This window comes from Cornus florida, unplaced genomic scaffold (genome assembly GCF_030987335.1).
Source record: "Cornus florida cultivar Cherokee Brave unplaced genomic scaffold, ASM3098733v1 CherokeeBrave_3.0.0_Hap2_Chr01, whole genome shotgun sequence".
In the NCBI taxonomy this organism is placed as follows: domain Eukaryota; kingdom Viridiplantae; phylum Streptophyta; class Magnoliopsida; order Cornales; family Cornaceae; genus Cornus; species Cornus florida.
Window position 1 is genome coordinate 65,958,698 of NW_026775571.1, and position 22,729 is coordinate 65,981,426.

A 22,729-nucleotide genomic window follows, 5' to 3' on the forward strand; every position below is an offset into this window, starting at 1 on the left:
GCGTATATGCAGTGGGATGCATAACTGGCTATGATAGTAGAGGTATACCCTGTTAGGCTTAGGTACACATGCCCACTTTAGGTGCGTTTTGCATGTTGCCTCTATTCAGGTTGAGACCCCCTTTGTAGTCCAGTGAGAGTCCTTTAGTGTGGTTATATATATAGTTATAAACTATATAGTTATTGCTGAGTAGGATATATCTGCATATCGGGTCTTTACTCGGATTGTAATAGAGTAGAACTTGTTTGTGGGCCTGACCTACCATCATTTTTCAGGTATTCGTCAAGAGTAGGGATTCTTCGTGCTAAGCAGGGATCATCTACTTCACTCTTTCGGATTGTGTTACTTAGGAGTTTCTTTATGTTTTAGTTTTCTGATGTAGACAATTATTGATGTCATTTGGTTAGTTCGGTTTTCTAAGGGTCCACATTGTATGGATTCCAGAGTTGTATAAGTTAGAGGATTACTTGTCCTAGAAGAATTTATTAATGAAAATTTATTCTGAGGTTTTATTAATGGATTATCATTTTAGTTTCTTTCAGTCAATTATTTATTCTTGTTATGTATTTTGTACTATGTGTTCGATTATTGCTGATTTATTTTTTATATCCTCGGGTATTCGGGCATGGGCCTGGCCAACCCGCATTCGGAAATCTGGGGGTATCACAACTGGCACGTTGGTGTGTGTGTATATATTAAATGAAGTACGATATTACGAGTGACTACTAAGAGCATCTCCAATGGGTTCTCTATAATTAGGCTCTCCGAATTTGCCACATCAGTATTTTTCAATAGCTACGTCAGCATTTCCCATAGTCAAGTCAGCATTTTAGGGTCTCTAAATTTTAGTTATCGTATGTACTCTAATGATGCATTTTCGCTCTCCAAAAATATTAACATTTTAATATTTTTAAATTTTTAATAAATTTTATTTTTTAACTTTTTCCTAACGGCTATATTTTTAACGGCTATTTCATACAAAAAATTTAAACAATACAATATTTATTATGAATTAGAAAAATAAAAAATAATACAATACGACATGAATTTAAAAATAATAATAATAATATAATACCATTATAAAAATCAACTAGGAAAAACAGAACAATCATATGGGAAGCTTGAGATAATCCTATGGAAAACTTGAGTTACTGCGTGAGCGTATAGATTCTAATATTTCATTTTGGCGTTCAATTAGTCATGCTGTCCTGGCTTGTGTTAGCATTAATTTTGGATCTTTTTGTATGATTAACATTTCTTCAGCTCTTGTTATTTGTTCTCAATCTCTCTTAGTTTGCTTTGAAGTTTTAGTTGCCTGGTTGTAATAACCCGGTCATTTCCTTCCTTTCTTTTTCCCTCAAAATTTATGGATTATTTTTTTTTTCGTTAGAATTTCTTTTCTGAGTTCGGTTTCTCATCACTTAGTGTCATCTCGAGAGCTCGGAAATGGTTTTTGAGACTCTTTCCTTTAGATTGACAACTTCCTTAAAGAACCGCGTCATTTCCATATTTTTCGTTTTTTGACACTATTCATTTTTCATCTTTTTTTTCGTTTGTCACTTTGTTGGCAAAACCTTATTTTTCATGTTTGGAGTTGGTTTTTGACTTCACGTATCTTCATTCTAAGTGGTTTCCAGGAAATACGTATCTTTACTTTTGTACAAAAATACTCTGGTTGCTCCCGGTGCCCATAGGGCATGAATGCAAAGTTCTTCAGAAATATTTTTGTTTCTTGGGGTATTTTTCATAAATATCCTTTGAAGATATTTTATTTCGAGGAATTTTAAGAAAATATTTTTAGAAGATATTTTCTTTCTAGGCCAGTTTTGCAGTTACCCTTTCTTGGAGGGGCCTTTGTGCAATCAATGAAAGTTACTGCAAAATACCTCGTTTTGAGTCTGGATCCCCGTACGGGATCCATTTTTATATTTCATCGAGTCGTGTACTCTTAGAATTGTCTTGCGGTCTAACCCTACAGTTTTTGGGTTTTCGGGTTTTCCACTCCAATTAGCGCTAAACTTGTTTGGGGTATATCTATCTGCTCGAGATTCAGCTTTCAACGTCGTTTCTTCTATTGTTCATATTTTCTCTTTTTGGTTCTTTTTCGTTCATGAAGTTTTGCCGTTTGAGCGCGTTTGCTCAAATTCCACTTTTTCGGACCCGGTGGGACCCGTTCGGGGCACTTCTAGGGTTTTTCTATAAATAGGGGTCTTTAAAATGAAAAGTGATATATTTTCATCTCTTTCCCCTTTCTTGGCCGGCAGCCATGGAAGGCCATGGGGCTACCACCTTCTCTCTCTTCTTTTGGACTTCTTCCCTTTGTTAAAAAGTGGTGATGCTTTAAGCTTTATTGTTCGTCTTGGCGAGGCTTTTGATTCCAACCAATTGGAATCCCGTTTTGGCCATTTTTTGAGTTTGGGTTTGAAGCCTAGTTTGGATTTTGGTGTGACCTCCTTGGTGTTTAATGATCACCTTGTTGTCCCCAATAAAACCCCGAAATTTCGTCGGATTCGGAACGGTTTCATTTCGGTAGGGATTTGAGATTTCATCTCAAATTGAGGTAGGGAATGTCTTAGGTTTATATTAATATGGTATTGATTATTTTATAAGCATATATAACTTGTGAGCATGCCTTTGTTCAAGATTTATAATTTAAATTAATTATTTTCTATGTTTAAGATTTAATTCTCATGATGGTATGCACCTTAGAATTAAATTATGACATGCTAGTAAATTAGGCCTTGGTATATTTATCAACATATACTAAATTGGGAGCATTTGAATATGAACTGCAAATTTTATTTAATATTTATATTTTATGAAAGATTAATTCACATGGTTGTAACAAGCATGAAATCAACTTGTAATGTGATATTAAAGGAGGCCTTGGTGTGTTCTTTAACAGATGTTAATGTGAGGACATTTGGAGTTGTTTTAAGATCTAGAGGAAATTAATTAATTAGCTTAATTAATTTTATTTTAAGTGTTGTAGTCACTTAAATTGATATTGGGTATGATATATGTGAAGACCATGTTATGACCTTTAACATATATTAATTTGAGCCTATTTGGAATTGATTTGAAATCTATAGACTTTTCATGTTAAGGTGATAATCTCATGAAATGTAGTACAATAAATTACCTTGTGAGCATATTACTAATTAGATGTAGAATTAGTACTTGTGGCATCTTAAAGTGGTAATTGGAGTACAATAAATTACCTTGTGAGCATATTACTAATTAGATGTAGAATTAGTACTTGTGGCATCTTAAAGTGGTAATTGGACTTAGCATGATATACTGTAATGACCCTGTCATTTGCCTTCCTTTCTTTTTTCCTGAAATTTTACGAATGAATTTTTTTCGTTTAATTTTCTTTTCTGAGCTCTGTTTCGTGTCGCTTAGTGTCATCTCGAGTGCTCGAAAATGGTTTCCGAGACTCTTTTTCGTGGATTGACAACTTCCTTTGAGGACCGAGTCATTTCTGCATTTTCACTTTTCGGATACTATGTACTATTTCATCTTTTCCCTATTCTGTCTTATCTCTGTTTGTCAGTTTTTGGCACAACCTCACTTCTCATGCTCGGAGTTGGCTTTTGACTTCATGTGCCTTCATCTTGAGTGGTTTCCTCGAAATACGTATCTTTACTTTTGCAAGAAAGTACTCTGGTTGCTCCCGGTGCCCACAAGGGCATGGATGTACAATTCTTTAGAATCTTTTTCATTTCTTGGGGTATTTTTTGTAAATATCTTTTGAAGATATTTTATTTCAGGGGAATCTAAGAAAATATCTTTTAGAATATATTTTCAATCTGGGGCAGTTTCGCAGTTAACCCTTTTTGTAGGGGTCATTGTGCAATTAAAGAAAGTTATTGCAAAATGTCTCGTCTGGAGCCTGGATCCTCTTACGGGATTCATTTTCACAATTTGTCGAGTCATGGACTCTTAGAATTCCATTCTGGTCGTTTTTCTCCAGCTTCAGAGTTTCTGGACCTAGTTGCCACCGAACTTGTTTGGGGCATAACTTTCTGCTCGGGACTCAATTTTTGATGTCGTTTCTTCCGTTATTCATATTTTCTCATTTTGAATCTTTTTTGTTCATAGAGTTTTGTTGTTTGAGTGCATTTGCTCAAAATCCACTTTTCCAAACCCGGCGAGGCCCTTTCGGGGCAGTTTTTGAGACTTACTATAAATAGAACACTTAAAGAAGAAAAATCAGATTTTGATCATCTTCCCCACCTCTCTTGGACGGATCTCCTAGCAGCCATGGCTACCACTTTCTCTCTCCTCCTTTGGTCCACTTTTCCTAGGTAGAAATCCTTCGGCCTTAGCATTTATTGCTTCCTTCGACGTGCTCTACCTTTTGCCCTTATTAGAATCCATTTCCGACGATTTTTTGAGTTCAAGTTTGGAGTCAAGTTGAGATTTTCATGGGGCTTCTTGCAGATTCTTGTTCACGGTGTTGTCCCCGACAAAACCTCTCGGTATCGTCGAATTCGGAGCACTTTTATTTTGGTGGGCCTTTGGGATTTTCACCTCAAATTGAGGTAGGGGGTGTTTTAGGTTATATTCTTGCTATCTTGTATGCTATTGATGTTTACACAACTCATATGCATACTTTTGGTTCAAGATCTAGAAATTGATTTAAATGTGATTTAAATTCTACTTAATTGTACCATGCTTGTTTTCCAATTTTGTCTTGATATATGGCATGACCATGACTTAATCCTTGATATGTATTAATTTGAGATCATTTGAATAACCTTTGAAATCTAGAGATTTAGTAAATTTTAAATTAATTAAATTATATGTGATGATAGCTTGCTCACTTTGTGAAATTGATATGATATTTGCAATCACCATGAAATGGACATTCGCATTTATTATTTTGAGAATTTTTGGACAACTTTGATTTCTAAAGAAATTAATTAATTAGCTTAATTAATTTCTACTTAGTATTCTAAAGAATTAGACTTGTATTGTGTTCTTAAATCAAGTTATGACAGGTTGTATAACATATATTAAATTGGGATTTATTGCATGAGAATTGCAACTTTTGTTTTATATTTAACTTTAGTGAAAGTTTAATTCGCATGGTCGTAAATTGAATGAAATAAACTTATAATATGATATTACATTAGTCCTTGGCATGTTCTCTAAGATATGTTAAATTGAGAGCATTTCGTTAAGTTTGAAAATCTAGAGATTTTAATTAAAAGAATTAATTAAAATCTATTTTGTGGTCCCATTAGCTTAATTAAGGTTTTAACTTGATATTTGTATTGGCCATGACTTGTTTACTAGTATATATTAATATGGGACTATTTAAAGTTGTTTTAGAACCTTGGGATTTAAATTAACATGATTTAATTAAAGTTCTACCTTATTGTATTTAAACTCATGAGCTTATGTTTTCAATATTGAATATATTGTTATCTTGTGTAATGGTTTGCACACTTCGTATTTAACATCGTTCATGCATAGCGTGTAACGAATCGCACACTGAAGATTCGACATCATTATATCATATTAGTTGTGGATTTAGAGCATGTATTGTACAGGTTTCTAAATTTGGTTGTGCTTGGTAGATAGTTGATTATCTTGCCTATTCCTGTTGATATATGCGTTGTTGCACAACTTGTTGATTTTAGAAACTTGGGGATGTCGTTGTTTGACTATGGCTAGGACGTGGTTCTAGTACGGGGGATAGTCCCTCTATATAGTCTAGTGCACATATAAGGAGGTTACCCATAGGCTAGTAACCCTAAAGTAACTATGATTTCGCATTTCATTTTGAAGTTGATAACTAGGTGATGTTGTAACTTGTTGTTTCTTAATTGTCATTCCATTTTAAGTTACAGGATGTTAACTTTGCGAAATTGTGCATTATGCGTTGTTTTGGAAGTTCCAATATTGGTTAAATTGCATCGATATTGAAAATTGTGTTTTGACGTTCTAACAAAGCTTAGGATTGATCCAATTGATTCATTTAGAACTTAGACGTTAGGTGGCATGAACCACTACTAATTTTTTGTGCTTTAGATTCTAAGTTGATGGCTTTGAGAACTTATACCTTGTTGCATTGTATAACATGCTCTTTTGTTGTTGAATTGCATGGATAATGTGATTCTTGTTAACTTGTATTCAAATATGCTTTCGTCATGTTGAATGGATTACTCTAGACCTAGTTCAATTGTATTAAAAATGCAATTCATGTTAATCTATGCTCAAGCATTCTTCTTGTCGTGTTCTTTAGATTATCCCAACCATGATTCGTTTCATACATGTATGTATATCATGATTCTTGTTTCTTAGACTCTAAGGTAGCTTTGGATGCTCCCCGAGTCTTACTTGGACATAGACGTTAGGTGGCATGAGCCCCTTTAACATGTTTCACCTTAAGGTGATAAAATTGTAAAATGCTAGGTCGATGCATGCTCATTTCCTACGAATAGCTTTATGTTACTCACCCTTACGATACTGAGGAATATTTTAGGTAAGAAGACTTGGTTCGTGACGCCTAGCATTCCTTGGATGGCTTATAGTTTTTAAGTTTCCATTTTATGCAAGTGTTAGCATAAAATGCCTCTTTGTAACCTTATGTATCAAAATATGTATTATTTAATTCCATATATGTAGTGTGTACTTAAGTACACTCCTTTCAATGTATTTGATATGTATGAGATGAGGCCAGAAACCAATGACCATTATATTGTATTTTATGTACTTTTTAACTTCATGAAATATTATGAAAATCTTGAAAAATCGCAAGTTATTGCTTCACCATGGTTGCATCGGGTGTGGGAATTCCATTCTTATTCTTTCATAGGGTCTCATTAATCTTGTATGAAGTGTAGCCAAGGGCCAAACAGTCAATTGACTCCATTTTGTATTTTTGGATTCCATGTTTTCCATTCCAAGTCTATTTTTGACTTTTTGCCCGTTGGGGGGTTAGATTTTGTATCGACTATATTTTTAAGCCATGGACCATTGTAACGCATCTAAATAGGTAAGTTACGTTTGCGTGCATAGTCGTTTATGGGCAAAACCTCATTGTTGGTGTTTTGAGCCTCCAACAGACTCATTTTGCGTTTTTGTTGCATATTCTGATCTAGGGGTATTCTAGACTTTTTAATTCAGTTTTATTTCCTTCTTTTAACATGGTTGAATAGAAAACATGATTTTAGGGGGGGTTTCTTTTCCATATTTTTCCAGAAAATGCCATCTTGGCATTGGAAATCGCATCTGAAGTTCAGCTCTCAGTTTTTAAATTTAGCAGCCTTTTGGACCCTCTGGACCAGTTTTCTTGGGAGGGCATTTTAGGCACTTCACAGTGAGATTTTTTTAATTTTTTCCTGCATATCACGTAGAAAACTCAATTTTGAGGGGGGGTTTCTTCTTTGAGTTTTTCCAGAAAATGTCATCTTGGCCCTCAAATTTCCATTTTTTTCGGGAAAAACCCCTGCTGCCAGGTTTTTGGGCTGCCCATTCTGCCTCCTTCACATGTAAACGGTTACGAGGGGTTTCGTAATTGGTTACATGTGCATGGGCAGTGCTTTTGGTGAGATTTTTGGCCTCCTAACCTGTCAGGAAGGTCTCCTAACCGGTTAGATGATCTAGGGTTTGCACTTTTTGACCGTTTTGCCCCTTCTTCTTCCGTTAGCCATATCTCCTTCATCCGGACTCCGAATCAAGTGATTCTTGAGTCTAAATTCATTAATTTTTCGTTGTCTTTCCAATGGTGTGCTTGGTGGCTCCCAATTTTAAGCTGGAAATGATGTTTTTGCCCCTAGGTCCATTCTTGTCCGTTTTTGAAATGTTGCTTCCACATTTGTTTCCTTTGGGTTCCGTGACCTCATTGAGTGTCACATTGGTGTCCTAGGGATGTGTTGTGTCTCTTGACACCATTGTTTTATTTTTTTTCTTCTGCATCTCGGATCCGGTTCGGGTCATCACAGGACACACTGGATCGAAAAATCCAGGGTCGTCACAGGTGGTATCAGAGCGTCCGGGTTCGAATACCTTGGACGACAGGTTTTGGGTGCATATCATGCTCATGTTGTTTTGCTTTGATATGTCATTTGTATCTTGATAACATGCCTTATTTGATAACATGTTAATATGCTTAAATGTTGTGAGACGCCTATTATTATTGTTACGCATGCTCTCGGTGTATATGTGCTTCCTGATAACATGGTCTAGGTTAGTATCATGTCTTGGTGTGACATCATGTTTGTGTGCTTGTGTTAGCATGACTGTATGCGATGTATGTCGGCATACCTTACGTTTTTCATTCATGTGTATTATCGTACCATGTACTTACATGCTCCTTGATGACATGTTTTGAGTTGAAAACATGTCTGTTTGCTTATGTGGTAACTTATTTAGAAGCATACTTTGACTGTCTTAGTATATGATATATGCTTGTTTACCTTAACACATGGTACCTGTTTGTCATCTTAACATGTGGTATATACTTGTCTACCTGAGTATATTGTATACGCTTGTTCATCTTGACATGATTATATGCAGCATATCATCATGCTTTACGTCCTTCTCCCATATACTTTGACATGTTTTATGTGATCTTACTACTTGTGTGAGTAAATAGTTTGTTACTATGTTGTATGCTAGCTGTCTCCTTTTTTGTCTGGTTTTGGCATTATCTCTTAGGATCTATTGTATCCCTTAGATGCATTCTTGTTTCACGAGTTTCTTCCTTAAATAGGAGAAATTCATTCTACAAGGACCTATGTCGGGAACTTTCTTATCTGTTCTGTCGATTAATGCGAGTAAGGCTCATGTGAGCGTAGAAGAATGCGATTCACTTTTTTTTTTCCTTGTCTGGTGGATTGAGACATGGACCAGGGAGGCACCGTTTCATTTCCTTTTCCTTCGTACCTTCTAGATCTAAGGCCTTAAGCGTAATGGTGCCAGTGTCATTGTTGTTAGAGTTTTGGGATTAGTTACCCCAACTCTTGCAGATGCCTAGTTTCCATAGTGCCTTTGGTAATGACCATTTTCGACATTGATGTCATTTGTATCGAAAAGTTCCCTTCTGGAGCATGTTACGAACTAGTTCCTTATACTGTCATGCTACCTTACTGACGAGTAAGTGTGGGCGAGTTCTGGTCACTGTTCGTACTGCCTTGTCACTCTCTTCTTCTATCATGTTTCAAAATTTTGTTATCTTGGGATTCTCTCGGTAGTTGACGTTGAGTTAACGTGCCGATTCGTATGAGGTGTTATCTCAGTTCATGGTTTCGCGTTCCTTCAGTTGATCTTTAGACTTCAGGATTTGTCCTTCAGTGCGTTGTGAGCTGTCCTTTGATTTGATCTTTTGTTTGGTCATTATTCTGTTCTCTCTGGTATGTTCCTAATTTCGGGGACGAAATTCCTTTAAGGAGGGTAGGTTGCAACAACCCGGTCATTTGTCTTCCTTTCCTTTTTCCTGAAATTTTACGAATGAATTTTTTTCGTTTAATTTTCTTTTCTGAGCTCTGTTTCGTGTCGCTTAGTGTCATCTAGAGTGCTCAAAAATAATTTCCGAGACTCTTTTTCGTGGATTGACAACTTTCTTTGAGGACCGAGTCATTTCTGCATTTTCACTTTTCGGACACTATGCACTATTTCGTCTTTTCCCTATTCTGTCTTATCTCTGTTTGTCAGTTTTTGGGACAACCTCACTTTTCATGCTCAAAGTTGGTTTTTGACTTCACGTGCCTTCATCTTGAGTGGTTTCCTCGAAATACGTATCTTTACTTTTGCAAGAAAGTACTCTGGTTGCTCACGGTGCCTATAGGGGTATAGATGCACAATTCTTTAGAATCTTTTTCATTTCTTGGGGTATTTTTCGTAAATATATTTTGAAGATATTTTATTTTAGGGGTATCTAAGAAAATATCTTTGGGAAGATATTTTTATTCTGAGGCAATTTCGTAGTTAACCATTTTTGTAGGGTTCATTGTGCAATTAACGAAAGTTATTGCAAAATGTCTCGTCTGGAGCCTGGATCCTCGTACGGGATTCATTTTCACATTTCGTCAAGTCATTGACTCCTAGAATTCCGTTCTGGTCGTTTTTCTCTAGTTTTAGAATTTCTGGACCTAGTTACCGTCGAACTTGTTCGGGGCATAACATTCTAATCGGGACTCAGTTTTCAACGCCGTTTCTTCCGTTATTCATATTTTCTCATTTTGAATCTTTTTTGTTCATAGAGTTTTGCCATTTTAGCGCGTTTGCTCAAAATCCACTTTTCCGGACCTGGCGGGGCCCTTTCGGGGCAGTTTTTGAGATTTACTATAAATAGAACACTTAAAGAAGAAAAATCAGATTTTGATCATCTTCCCCACCTCTCTTGGACGGATCTCCTAGCAGCCATGGCTGCCACTTTCTCTCTCCTCCTTTGGTCCACTTTTCCTTGGTAGAAATCCTTCCGCCTTAGCATTTATTGTTTCCCTCGACGTGCTCTACCTTTTGCCCTTATTAGAATCCATTTCCGACGATTTTTCGAGTTCAGGTTTGGAGTCAAGTTGAGATTTTCATGGGGCTTCTTGCGGATTCTTGCTCACGGTGTTGTCCCCGACAAAACCTCTCGGTATCGTCGAATTCAGAGCACTTTTATTTTGGCGAGCCTTTGGGATTTTCAACTCAAATTGAGGTAGGGGGTGTTTTAGTTTATATTCTTGCTATCTTGTATGCTATTGATGTTTATACAACTCATATGCTCACTTTTGGTTCAAGATCTAGAAATTGATTTAAATGTGATTTAAATTCTACTTAATTATACCATACTTGTTTTTCAATTTTGACTTGATATATGACATGACCATGACTTAATCCTTGATATATATTAATTTGAGATCATTTGAATAACCTTTGAAATCTAGAGATTTAGTAAATGTTAAATTAATTAAATTATACATGATGATAGCTTGCTCACTTTGTGAAATTGATATGATATTTGCAATCACCATGAAATGGACATTAACATATATTATTTTGAGAATTTTTGGACAACTTTGATTTCTAAAGAAATTAATTAATCAGCTTAATTAATTTCTACTTAGTATTCTAAAGAATTAGACTTGTATTGTGTTCTTAAATCAAGTTATGACAGGTTGTATAACATATATTAAATTGGGATTTATTGCATGAGAATTGCAACTTTTGTTTTATATTTAACTTTAGTGAAAGTTTAATTCGCATGGTCGTAAATTAAATGAAATAAACTTGTAATGTGATATTACATTAGTCCTTGGCATGTTCTCTAAGATATGCTAAATTGAGAGCATTCGGTTAAGTTTGAAAATCTAAAGATTTTAATTGAAAGAATTAATTAAAATCTATTTCGTGGTCCCATTAGCTTAATTAAGGTTTTAACTTGATATTTGTATTGGCCATGACTTGTTTACTAGTATATATTAATTTGGGACTATTTGAAGTTGTTTTAGAACGTTGGGATTTAAATTAGCATGATTTAATTAAAGTTCTACCTTGTTCTATTTAAACTCATGAGCTTATGTTTTCAATATTGAATATATTGTTATCTTGTGTAACGATTTGCACACATCGTATTTAACATCTTTCATGCATAGCGTGTTACGAATCGCACACTGAAGATTCGATATTCATCATATCATATTAGTTGTGGATTTAGAGCATGTATTGTACAGGTTTCCAAATTTGGTTGTGCTTGGTAGATAGTTGATTACTTGCATATTCCTGTTGATATATGTGTTGTTGCACAACTTGTTGATTTTGGAAACTTGGGGATGTCGTTGTTTGACTATGGCTAGGACGTGGTTCTAGTACGGGGGATAGTCCCTCTATATAGTCTAGTGCACATATAAGGAGGTTACCCATAGGCTAGTAACCCTAAAGTAACTATGTTGTCGGTCTGATCCGGCGTGACGTCCAAGTATGCACTTTGTTTGATTTCGCATTTCATTTTGAAGTTGATAACTAGGTGATGTTGTAACTTGTTGTTTCTTAATTGTCGTTCCATTTTAAATTTCAGGATGTTAACTTTGCGAAATTGTGCTTTTTGCGTTATATTGGAAGTTCCAATGTTGGTTAAATTGCATCGATATTGAAAATTGTGTTTTGACGTTCTAACAAAGCTTAGGATTGATCCTATTGATTCATTTGGAACTTAGATGTTAAGTGGCATAAACCACTACTGATATTTTGTACTTTAGATTCTAAGTTGATGGCTTTGAGAACTTATACCCTGTTGCATTGTATAACATACTCTTTTGTTGTTGAATTGCATGGATAATGTGATTCTTGTTAACTTGTATTCAAATTTGTTTTCGTCATGTTGAATGGATTACTCTAGACCTAGTTCAATTGTATTGAAAATGCAATTCATGTTAATCTATGCTCAAGCATTCTTTTTGTCATGTTTTTTGGATTATTCCAATCATGATTCGTTTCATACACGTATGTATATCATGATTCTCATTGCTTAGACTCTAAGGTAGCTTAGGATGCTCCCCGAGTCTCACTTGGACATAGCCTTTAGGTGGCATGAGCCCCTTTAACATGTTTCACCTTAAGGTGATAAAATTGTAAAATGCTAGGTCGATTCATGCTCATTTACTACAAGTAGCTTTATGTTACTCACCCCTATGATACTGGGGCATATTTCAGGTATGAAGACTTGGTTCGTGATGCCTAGCATTCCTTGGATGGCTTATAGTTTTTAAGTTTCCATTTTATGCAAGTGTTAGCATAAAATGCCTCTTTGTAACCTTATGTATCAAAATATGTATTATTTGATCCCATATATGTAGTGTGTACTTAAGTACACTCCTTTCAATGTATTTGATATGAATGAGATGAGGCCGGAGGCCAATGACCATTATATTGTATTCTATGTTCTTTTTAACTTCATGAAATATTGTAAAAATCTTGAAAAATCGCAAGTCATTGCTTCACCATGGTTGCATCGGGTGTGGGAATTCCATTCTCATTCTTTCATAGGGTCTCATTAATCTTGTATGAAGTGTGGCCAAGGGCCAAATGGTCAATTGACTCCATTTTGTATTTTTGGATTCCATGTTTTCCATTCCAAGTCCATTTTTGACTTTTTGCCCGTTGGGGGGTTGGATTTTGCATCGGCTATGTTTTTAAGCCACGGACCATTGTAGCACGTCTAAATAGGTAAGTTACGTTTGCGTGCATAGTCATTTCTGGGCAAAACCTCATCGTTTGTGTTTTGAGCCTCCAACGGACTCATTTTGCGTTTTTGTTGCATATTCTGATCTAGGGGTATTCTAGACTTTTAAATTTAGTTTTATTTCTTTCTTTAAACATAGTTGAATAGAAAACATGATTTTAGGGGGGGGGGGGGGGGGGGGGTGGTTTCTTTTCTGTGTTTTTCCAAAAAATGCCATCTTGGCATCAGAAATCGCATCCGAAGTTCAGCTCTCAGTTTTTAAATTTAGCAACCTTTTGGATCCTCTGGACCAGTTTTCTTGGGAGGGCATTTTGGGCATTTCACTGTGAGATTTTTTTATTTTTTCTAGTGGGTCACATAGAAAACTCGATTTTGAGGGGGGTTTCTTCTTTTAGTTTTTCTAGAAAATGTCATCTTGGCCGTCAAATTTCCATTTTTTTCCGAAAAAACCCCTGCTGCCAGGTTTTTGAGCTGCCCATTCTGCCTCCTTCACATGTAAACGGTTACGAAGGGTTTCGTAACTGGTTACATGTGCATGGGCAGTGTTTTTGGCAAGATTTTTGGCCTCCTAACCGGTTAGGAAGGTCTCCTAGCCGGTTAGATGATCTAGGGTTTGCACTTTTTGACCGTTTTGCCCATTCTTCTTCCGTTAGCCATATCTCATTCATACGGACTCCGAATCAAGTGATTCTTGAGTCTAAATTCATTAATTTTTCGTGGTCTTTCCAATGGTGTGCTCGGTGGTACCCACTTTTAAGCTGGAAATGACGTTTTTGCCCCTAGGTCCATTCTTGTCCGTTTTTGAAATGTTGCTTCCACATTTGTTTCCTTTGGGTTCCGTGACCTCATTGAGTGTTACATTGGTGTCTTAGGGATGTGTTATGTCTCTTGACACCATTGTCTTATTTTTTTTCTTCCGCATCTCGGATCCAGTTCGAGTCGTCACAATATCATTCTCTTACAAAGCTTGTTTAAATATACCTTGTGTAGGTATATAGCTTGTTTAGAATATTACAATTAATTACCTCGAAAAGCTTGTTACTAAATTGTAGCTTATTTAGTATGTGTGGCATCAGATGGAAATTTGGCTCAATTGTTGTAAAATATTCTTGTTTTGTGTATAAATTGCATATTGAGGACATGACAAGTCATAAGCTATTTGATGAGTGCTGAAAAGTGCATATTTAAACCCCTTAAGCTTAAGCATTCTAGTACCTTTATCTATCTTACTTTACCATTTTAGATTGATTTCGTATTATTTTAATTTTCAGGCACTTATCCCAAAAATAAGCTAACTCAGCCAAATAAGGGCAGAAATGAAGCAATTCTGGGATAAATTAAAGAATGGAGCCAAGTGGAAGTAAAAAAAAGAAAAAAGGTGGAAATCAACATCTTCAATCGATCTCAGATCAAGGTTCGATCGATCCAATATGATTGATCTCAGCACTTCAAGATGGATCAAAGCCATGATGATATTTTCAGAGATCTCAAAAGTTTGATCGATCCAACATCATTCTTCGATCGATCGAACAGTTTTATCCTTATCCAAATGATTGATCTTATTTAGTTGTACCACCCTACCAACCACTTTTGTCCTTTTCCCAAAAATATCTCCAAAATATCTCAGACTTGTCTTTATCCAAAAAGCGCCACCAGTGAGGATCGATCCAGCCTAAGTTCGATGGATCTCAGCCATGTTCGATTGATCGAAGTCCAAGGTTCGATCGATCGAACTTCCTCCAGTGCGAAAAAGTTAAAATTCCAGCTCATTAAAAGTTATCCTTTATCCAATCATTAAGGAATATTGTGTGTACGACCCCAGCTCATTTTGGGTGTCATTTGACCTACCTATATAAGGACAATGATTGCTTTTTACATAAGATGACCTAATACCATACCATATACCATATCATATCATCTCTTGGAGAGTAAGCTTAGAGGATGAGGAGGCTAGAGACACCATTGGAGACTCTTCATCAACCAAGGAGCAAATCTCTACCATGGAGTTAGCCCTTGAGGGTTGGAGAAGCACTACTATGAGTGACTAGACATCCTCTTGGGGCTAGAGTTAGCCCCAAGCATGCTTTCTACATCTTAATTTTGTGTATTATTGAGGGATTAGTGTTGTAATACATGTTTTGACACTTTTATATATATATATATATATCTTATTTATTCAATGATTTATGTGGTTTAATGCTTCCAATTGATCATTTCATTCTATCCATATGTCTATGTATGCTAAAATAGATGTTCATGTGTTTGTCTCTATTTCTTGTGTTTTTGATGCATGTCTATGTGTATTAATGCTAGAGATTGTCGAAACATTGTGCTTAAAAGAATGCTCTTGTGATTTTCTAAATGGTCCATGCTCATTTCTTAATGGATTGTGCCTCTCCCTTAGCTTAATTAGCTTAATTGTAGTGTAGTAGTAGCATAGTTGTTAGATGGGAGGACAATCCATGCTTGTTGTTTGATGTTCCATACTTTTGAATGCAAATAGCATATGTCTCTAACCTTGTGGTGTATTTGGCTTGTGAGCTTAATGAAAGGATTAATGACTTGTTAGATATGTTGTGTTTTTCACATGCTATTTAGACAATATATACTTAATTGCTAGATATATTGTGCTTTTCACATGTTGATTAGACAATGTATGCTTAATTGGTCACCCTTGCTAATTGAATCAACCAAACACACACACACACATCAATATTGCAACACACATTTCCCTCATTAGTCACTAGTTAAGGGTGTAGAAAAGCATTGTTTGGTGGTGACCTCTAAACCCCAAGATTTCTCTCTCTCTTACTTACTCCTTATTGCATTCAATTATTTAGTTTAATTTGCTTTCTAGTTTAATCAACCAACCAACCATTTGTTTAATCACTCGACCTATTAACCCTAATAGTGATTTCACAACCAAATTCGACTCCATTCCTTTAGGACGATCCCTACTCACCCTAACTATATTTTTAGTGAAAGTAGTAGTGGCTTCTATAAATGTTAAACTTGGCCCTCGCCTTAACACACACTCTTAAGCTTGTGGTGTAGCGACACACCATAGTTTTTGGCGCCATTGCCGGGGACTAGGCAACGTCGTATTTGTGGAATCAATTAGGAATTAGTACTCTTTTGATCGTGTCTTTACTTTATTTTTATTTTTCTTTAGATTACTTATTGTGTTTATTCATCTTTGACAAGGAGCATTGAGCTAGGAGCCAAGCAAAGGAGCATCCAAGCAAAGGAGATTAGCAAGCAAGGAAAAATGCTAAAAAAATTTAAAAAAAAAATTGCTAAGCTAAGCTATAAATTTGGAGTTGAAGTGCTAAAGGACCTTTGTGAGCTTTTTCTTACTCAATCCCTTAGTTAAATCGTCGGCCCACGTGGAGGCTTGTCTTTAATTCTTAGATAAATCGTGAGCCCACGTGGAGGCTTGTATCTTAATTGTTCTTCGTATCATTGTTGTTAAAGCATAGGAGTATGGGTTAAGTGTTTGTGGAGGAAGTTTCATTGAAATTGTTGTGAAGTTGAAGTATTTGTTCATTCATTGTGTTTATGTGTTTTCACATTGTGCATGCATGGTCGTAGATCACTAAAACCAACTTTTATCCCTCTTGATTTGCATCTTGAATCCGTAATTAGAAATCCTAAGGGAAGAGGAAGTTCTAGTTCTACCTGATCCATTACATCAATGGAAGGCCATAATGAAGAGAATGTAGAGGACCTTGGTCACATAGACCAATAAGGTATCCTTCATCTAAATGTGCATCAGAGAACATTCAACCACCATTAGGCATCCCTAGGCCATTCATTCACCAACCACAACAACAACAAGGCCAAGTTCCATTTGGATTGCCAAGGCCAATGTATGCTCCGCAACCTCTCATCATTCAAGGAAATCAAAATCAAGGTGCCCACGTTACACCTCAAATTGCTAATCCTCCACTTGCTTTAAGAAATCACTATATGCCAAATGAATATAATGCACTCACATGCATTCAATTGCCACCATTTAGAATATATCACTATGAAATTAAGCCACAAACCATTCAAATGCTTCCTAACTATCATGGACTTCCAAGTAAAGAACCTTACAAGTATTTGGATGAGTTTCTTAAAGTATGTTCCACCGTAAAATATACAGTCTTAAGACTCAAACTTTTTCTATTCACCTTAAAAGACAAGGCTAAGTATTAGTTTAACAATCTTAGGCCCTTTTCAATCACTTCTTGGGCAGAAATGCAACATGAGTTCTTAAAAAAGTACTATCCGGTTTCCAAGACCAATGCCATGAGAACCTCAATTCGAGAATTTTCACATGGGGATGGAGAAATGTTTCATGAGGCATGGGAACGTTTCAATTAATTTTTTAAGAAGTGTTCACATCATGACATGCCCAAATGGCAATTAGTTCAATATTTCTTTGAGAGATTATCGGACAATTACAAAGGCATGGTTGATGCTTCCATGGGTGGCTTATACATTGATAGGCATGAGGATGACGTGTGGCATCTTTATGAGAGCATGAGTGAAAATTCTTTGCATAGAACATTATCATCCAAGAATGGTAGAAATTCACAAGGTAGGAAGAGTGTTGGCTTACATCAAGTCGACCATTCAAATGAAATAGCCGCCGAAATGAAGTCCTTATCTCAAAGGTTTGTTCAATTCTTGATTAACCAAAATTCGGTAAACCAAGTATCTTCTTTCCCTGACCATTCTCATCGTGCATCAAATGAAACATGTATGACTTGGTCTAGTGTTCTTTATTCTACTTCTCATTGTCTTCACGGACAAATGCAAAATGAACCTAATGAACAAGTCAATGCAGCTTTTGTGAACCAAGGGAACAATCCTTATGGTACTCATTATAATCCAAGTTCGAGAAATCATCCGAACTTCTCTTGGAAAAACCAAGGAGAGGGCTCAAACCCTTCCCAAGGCGGTTTTCAAGGGAAGTACATTCCACCTCCACTTCAAAACTAAGGATCCCAAAGTTATAGACATTATCAATCACAAGGGAATCAATTTGCTAAATCTCAATTTCCCAACCAATCTTATTCCCAAGGAAATACTAGAAGTCCCGCCTTTGAAGAAAAAGTTTTGAATGTTTTAGGCACTCTTGAGGCTAACACTCAATTGTTTCATTCTCACTCTCAATCTATTGCGAAGCTAGAAACCCAAGTAGGGCAAATAGCAAGCACTCTCAATGCAAGAGAGAAGGGAAAGATGTCTATTAATGCCCCACCTAAGCAACAACGTGTTGTAGAAACCCATTCCTCATCGAAAGGCCACACCATTGAACATATTAATGCGGTGACTACCTTGCGGAGTGGTAGGATTGTGGACAATTAAGTTGAAATGTCCAATGAAGAGAGTGAACCGGTGCAACCTCAAGTTGTCACCCGTCCCGTTTCACATCCCATTCCTCCTTCATTGCATATACATGATCTTGTGAATGAGAAAACTTCAAAATGTGATTTGAAAGATGATTTTGAAAATGATTTAAAGAAAGATTTGCAAAAAAGTGAATTTGAAAAGGTTTTGTTGAAAAATGATTTGAAACAAAGCGATTTAAAAACTTCTTGTGTTGAAGAGACTTCAAAAAGAAATTTTAAAAAAGTGTTTGAACCAAAAGTTCCATTTCCAGATGCCTTAAAATGAGCCATTTCAAAAAACAAGCAAAAGGCGAAAACCAATGAAATCATGGAAATGTTTAGGCAAGTGAAAGTCAATCTTCCACGTTTGGATGCAATCAAGCAAATTCCGGCTTATGCCAAATTCTTGAAAGACTTGTGCACCCAAAAGCGGAAGAACAAGAGCCAAGCACCAAGATTAGTGATTTTGACTGAGCAAGTAAGCTTAATTTTGCAACATAACACTTTGCCAAAGTTTAAGGACCCCGGTTCACCTACTACTTCATGCATTATTGGTGATCATATCATTAATCGGGCGCTTCTTGACTTAGGAGCAAGTGTTAACTTTCTGCCATACTCGGTTTATGTCAAATTGGGCCTAGGTGAATTGAAACCGATGTCGGTAGTTTTACAACTTGCCGACCGATCCATTAAGAAGCCTAGGGGCATAATTGAGGATGTTTTGATTAAGATTAACAAATTCTTCTTCCCCGTTGATTTCGTTGTCATTGACACGGAACCGGTTCCCAATCCTAAAAGTCAAATTCTCGTTATCCTTGGCCGTCCTTTCTTGACAACCGCTAATGCCAATATCAATTGTAGGACGGGGATAATGAAGATCTCATTTGGCCACATGAAGGTGAAGTTGAATATCTTTAATCCCACACCCAATTCATTTGACAAATATGAAGGAGAGGTTAATGTAATAGACAAATGTCATGATCTTTAATGTCAAGGAAGTGAGCTTTTGTGTAAGACCAAAATCTCAAGGTAATCATCTTCAATCTTGCATTCTAAAAGTGTTGTTTCAAATTCTTGCTTTGAAAGGGCATGGAAGCCCAAAGATTGTTCTTGCATTGACAAGGGATCAAAAATTTCTTTTGAGCTTAATCCAACAAGTTCTTCAAAGAACCATTTGTTGGGTGGAGATCAAAGCATCTATCACCCCAACAAGGAGGGGATACATTATAAGATCTTTGATCCAGGCTAAAAGAACCCAATGTCTTGCTAGAGACGTTAAAGACTAGCAAAAACATTTCGTAGGGTGTCAAAACCCTATTCCTCCCTCATTTCTATCTTAAATTTCATTTCTTGCGAACTTTAGATACTTGTTTTTGGTTCATATGCATTGCTAGGAACTGTGATTAGGATTGCATGAATTTTGTGTTATGATTGAGCATTTTGTATAAGTTCAATCGATCTCAAATGAGAGTTCGATCGATCGAACTTCCACCTGCATCCAAATCACCTCTCTGTCTCATCGTTCGAACTTATTCTCAGATCGATCAGGAGACCTTCGATCGATCCAACTTCAAGGTTCGATCGATCTTATGATCCAACACTTAGAAAAATTTTGAGCCTACATCAACCTGCATATTCAGCTCTCTATCTCATCGATCGAAAACATTTCAAAATCGATCTGAAGTCTTCGATCGATCCAACTTCAAAGTTTGATCGATCTGCAAGTTCCAATACTTAGCCCAATTTTTGAACCAAAAACCTGTATATTTTTTATCTCTGTCTGATCGATCGAACATTTTGTTCAGATCGATCTCAGTTCTTCCATTCTCTATTTTGACTTTGGTTTCACTTTGTTTGACTTTTTAATTTTCAAAAATCCAAAAATATTTATTTAATTTTATTTAATTTTGTTTATTAAAAAAAAAATAGTAATAATATTTTTTACCATCATGCCCTTATGTGTAGTCATATATACCTTATGATTTATATTGGGCTTGATCTCATATCTCTCTTTCATCTTGTGCTATATTGCCTTAGAATACTTGATTATTCTTATCCCATTTGACATTTGATGTGAGTTAGCTAGTGTGCTTATTCAAATAGGTGGTTGATTCCAAGTTTGGGGAAGACCCTTTTCATATTGGACCATTGTCGGGCTTCATGTTTACATCACACGGTATACTCTTTCCATCTTTCCCATTGTTCTCATTGCACATTGAGGACAATGTGTAGTTTAAGTTTGGGGGTAATGTGTCTTTGTTGCATTCTACTTAAGCTTGAAACTTAAATGCATGATTGAGATTTGAGATTGATGTTAGCGATGATTTTGATCTTTTGAGGACTATATTGCTTTAAAATTTAAAAATTGCTTGACTTGAGAGTCCAATACTCCTTGTATGCCTTGTGGAAGCCATTTAGGAGTAAATTTTTCGAAAGATTGATATCTTGCTTGCACTTGTGGTCCACATCATCTTGATTTTGTGATTGTTTTAAGATTCATTCTAGGATTCTACACTAGCACAGGCGCACACTAGCATTCATTTGTGGGGTACATGCTTTGTTGATTATTGAATTGGTTATATCCCAATTGAGCTAGTAGTGCATTGAAAGCTTTCATTCTTAATTAAGGTGGATAACAACCCCTTTTCACTAAGTAGCCAAGATTCTAGCCTCATCAAGCACTGAACTTCTCGCGTCGAAAGCTGGAGGGCCCAAACTCTAAGTTAAATATTGAATTAAAAAAAAAAAAAAAAAAAAAAAAAAAAAAAAAAAAAAAAAAAAAAGAAGAAAAGGTGCGAAGGCAATAAAAAGTGAGGACTTCTCCCAAATGGTGAGAAGTGGGAAATGATTAGACGAAAGTTGTCTTGATTTGTAGCCTATTTGATTTGAGCTTGTAAGTCCGTAAGGGTGTTTAAACGCCTAATGCCCTAAAGCCGTCTGGTTTGGGAGTCATTGACCTAACACTCGATCTCATGAATCACTAAAAAGCTTAATAGATCAACACATTGCACGATGCTTCCATCTTTGATCCTTAAACAAAAAAAAAAAAAAAAAAAAAAATTGAGTGAAAAGAATAAGCGCACCTAGAACAATAAAACTTTAATAAAAGGTCCACTTTTTGTCTAGATGATCGGTACAAGATTTGTGTGCTAGTTTGAGGGTAAGGATGTGATTAATTCTTTAGTTGGCTAAGATAGCAACATATTTGATACTGGTCCACTCAAAAGGATTCTAGAGTTGTTTTGATTTGCATGATCATTTTCTTGATGTGTGGAGGACCATACTTGCTTGCTTGATGTTGAAATTTTGGGAGATTGCTTGGAAATGTTTGAAACATTGCATATTTGAGGTAGTTTTCTCCCAATGCTTGTTTGCAATATTGGTACCTCTTAGAAAGAATGACCTTAATGTTTGTGAGTACCATTTCTGGAAACCCTCACGAGACTTCACTTGTCCACTAGGGGTAACCTAGGGGTTTAAAAGGCTTGTTGCATATGCTAAGTGCAATCGTGTTCCCTACGAAAGTGGCGTTATCCATTTATTATTTTCTAGTTTATAGTTGTATAGTTATTCATTTCATTCCTTTACTTTCTAGTTCATTGCTAGGGACTAGCAATATTTAAGTTTGGGGGTGTGATGAGCGCTGAAAAGTGCGTATTTAAACCCCTTAAACTTAAGCATTCTAGTACCTTTATCTATCTTACTTTACCATTTTAGATTGATTTCGTATTATTTCCATTTTCAGGCACTTATCCCAAAAATAAGCTAACTTAGCCAAATAAGAGCAAAAATGAAGCAATTCTACGATAAATCAAAGAAAGGAGTCAAGTGGAAGCAAAAGGAAGAAAAATGTGAAAATCAACATCTTTGATCGATCTCAGATCAAGGTTCGATCGATCCAATATGATCGATCTCAGCACTTCAAGATGGATCAGAGCCATGATGATATTTTCAGAGATCTCAAAGATTCGATCGATCCAACATCATTCTTCGATCAATCAAACTGTTTTGTCCTTATCCAAATGATTGATCTTATCTAGTTGTACCACCTTACCAACCACTTTTATCCTTTTCCCAAAAATATCTTCAAAATACCTCAGATTTGTCTTTATCCAAAAAGCGCCACCAGTAAGGATCGATCCAGCCTAAGCTCGATGGATCTCAG

General features: G+C 36.0%; 1 pseudogene; it reads right to left on the reverse strand.

Annotated features, from left to right (window-relative positions):
- Positions 1 to 17,481: 17,481 nt before the first annotated feature.
- LOC132283789 (small nucleolar RNA R71) lies at positions 17,482 to 17,580 on the reverse strand (annotated as a pseudogene).
- Between the last annotated feature and the right edge of the window lie 5,149 nt (positions 17,581 to 22,729).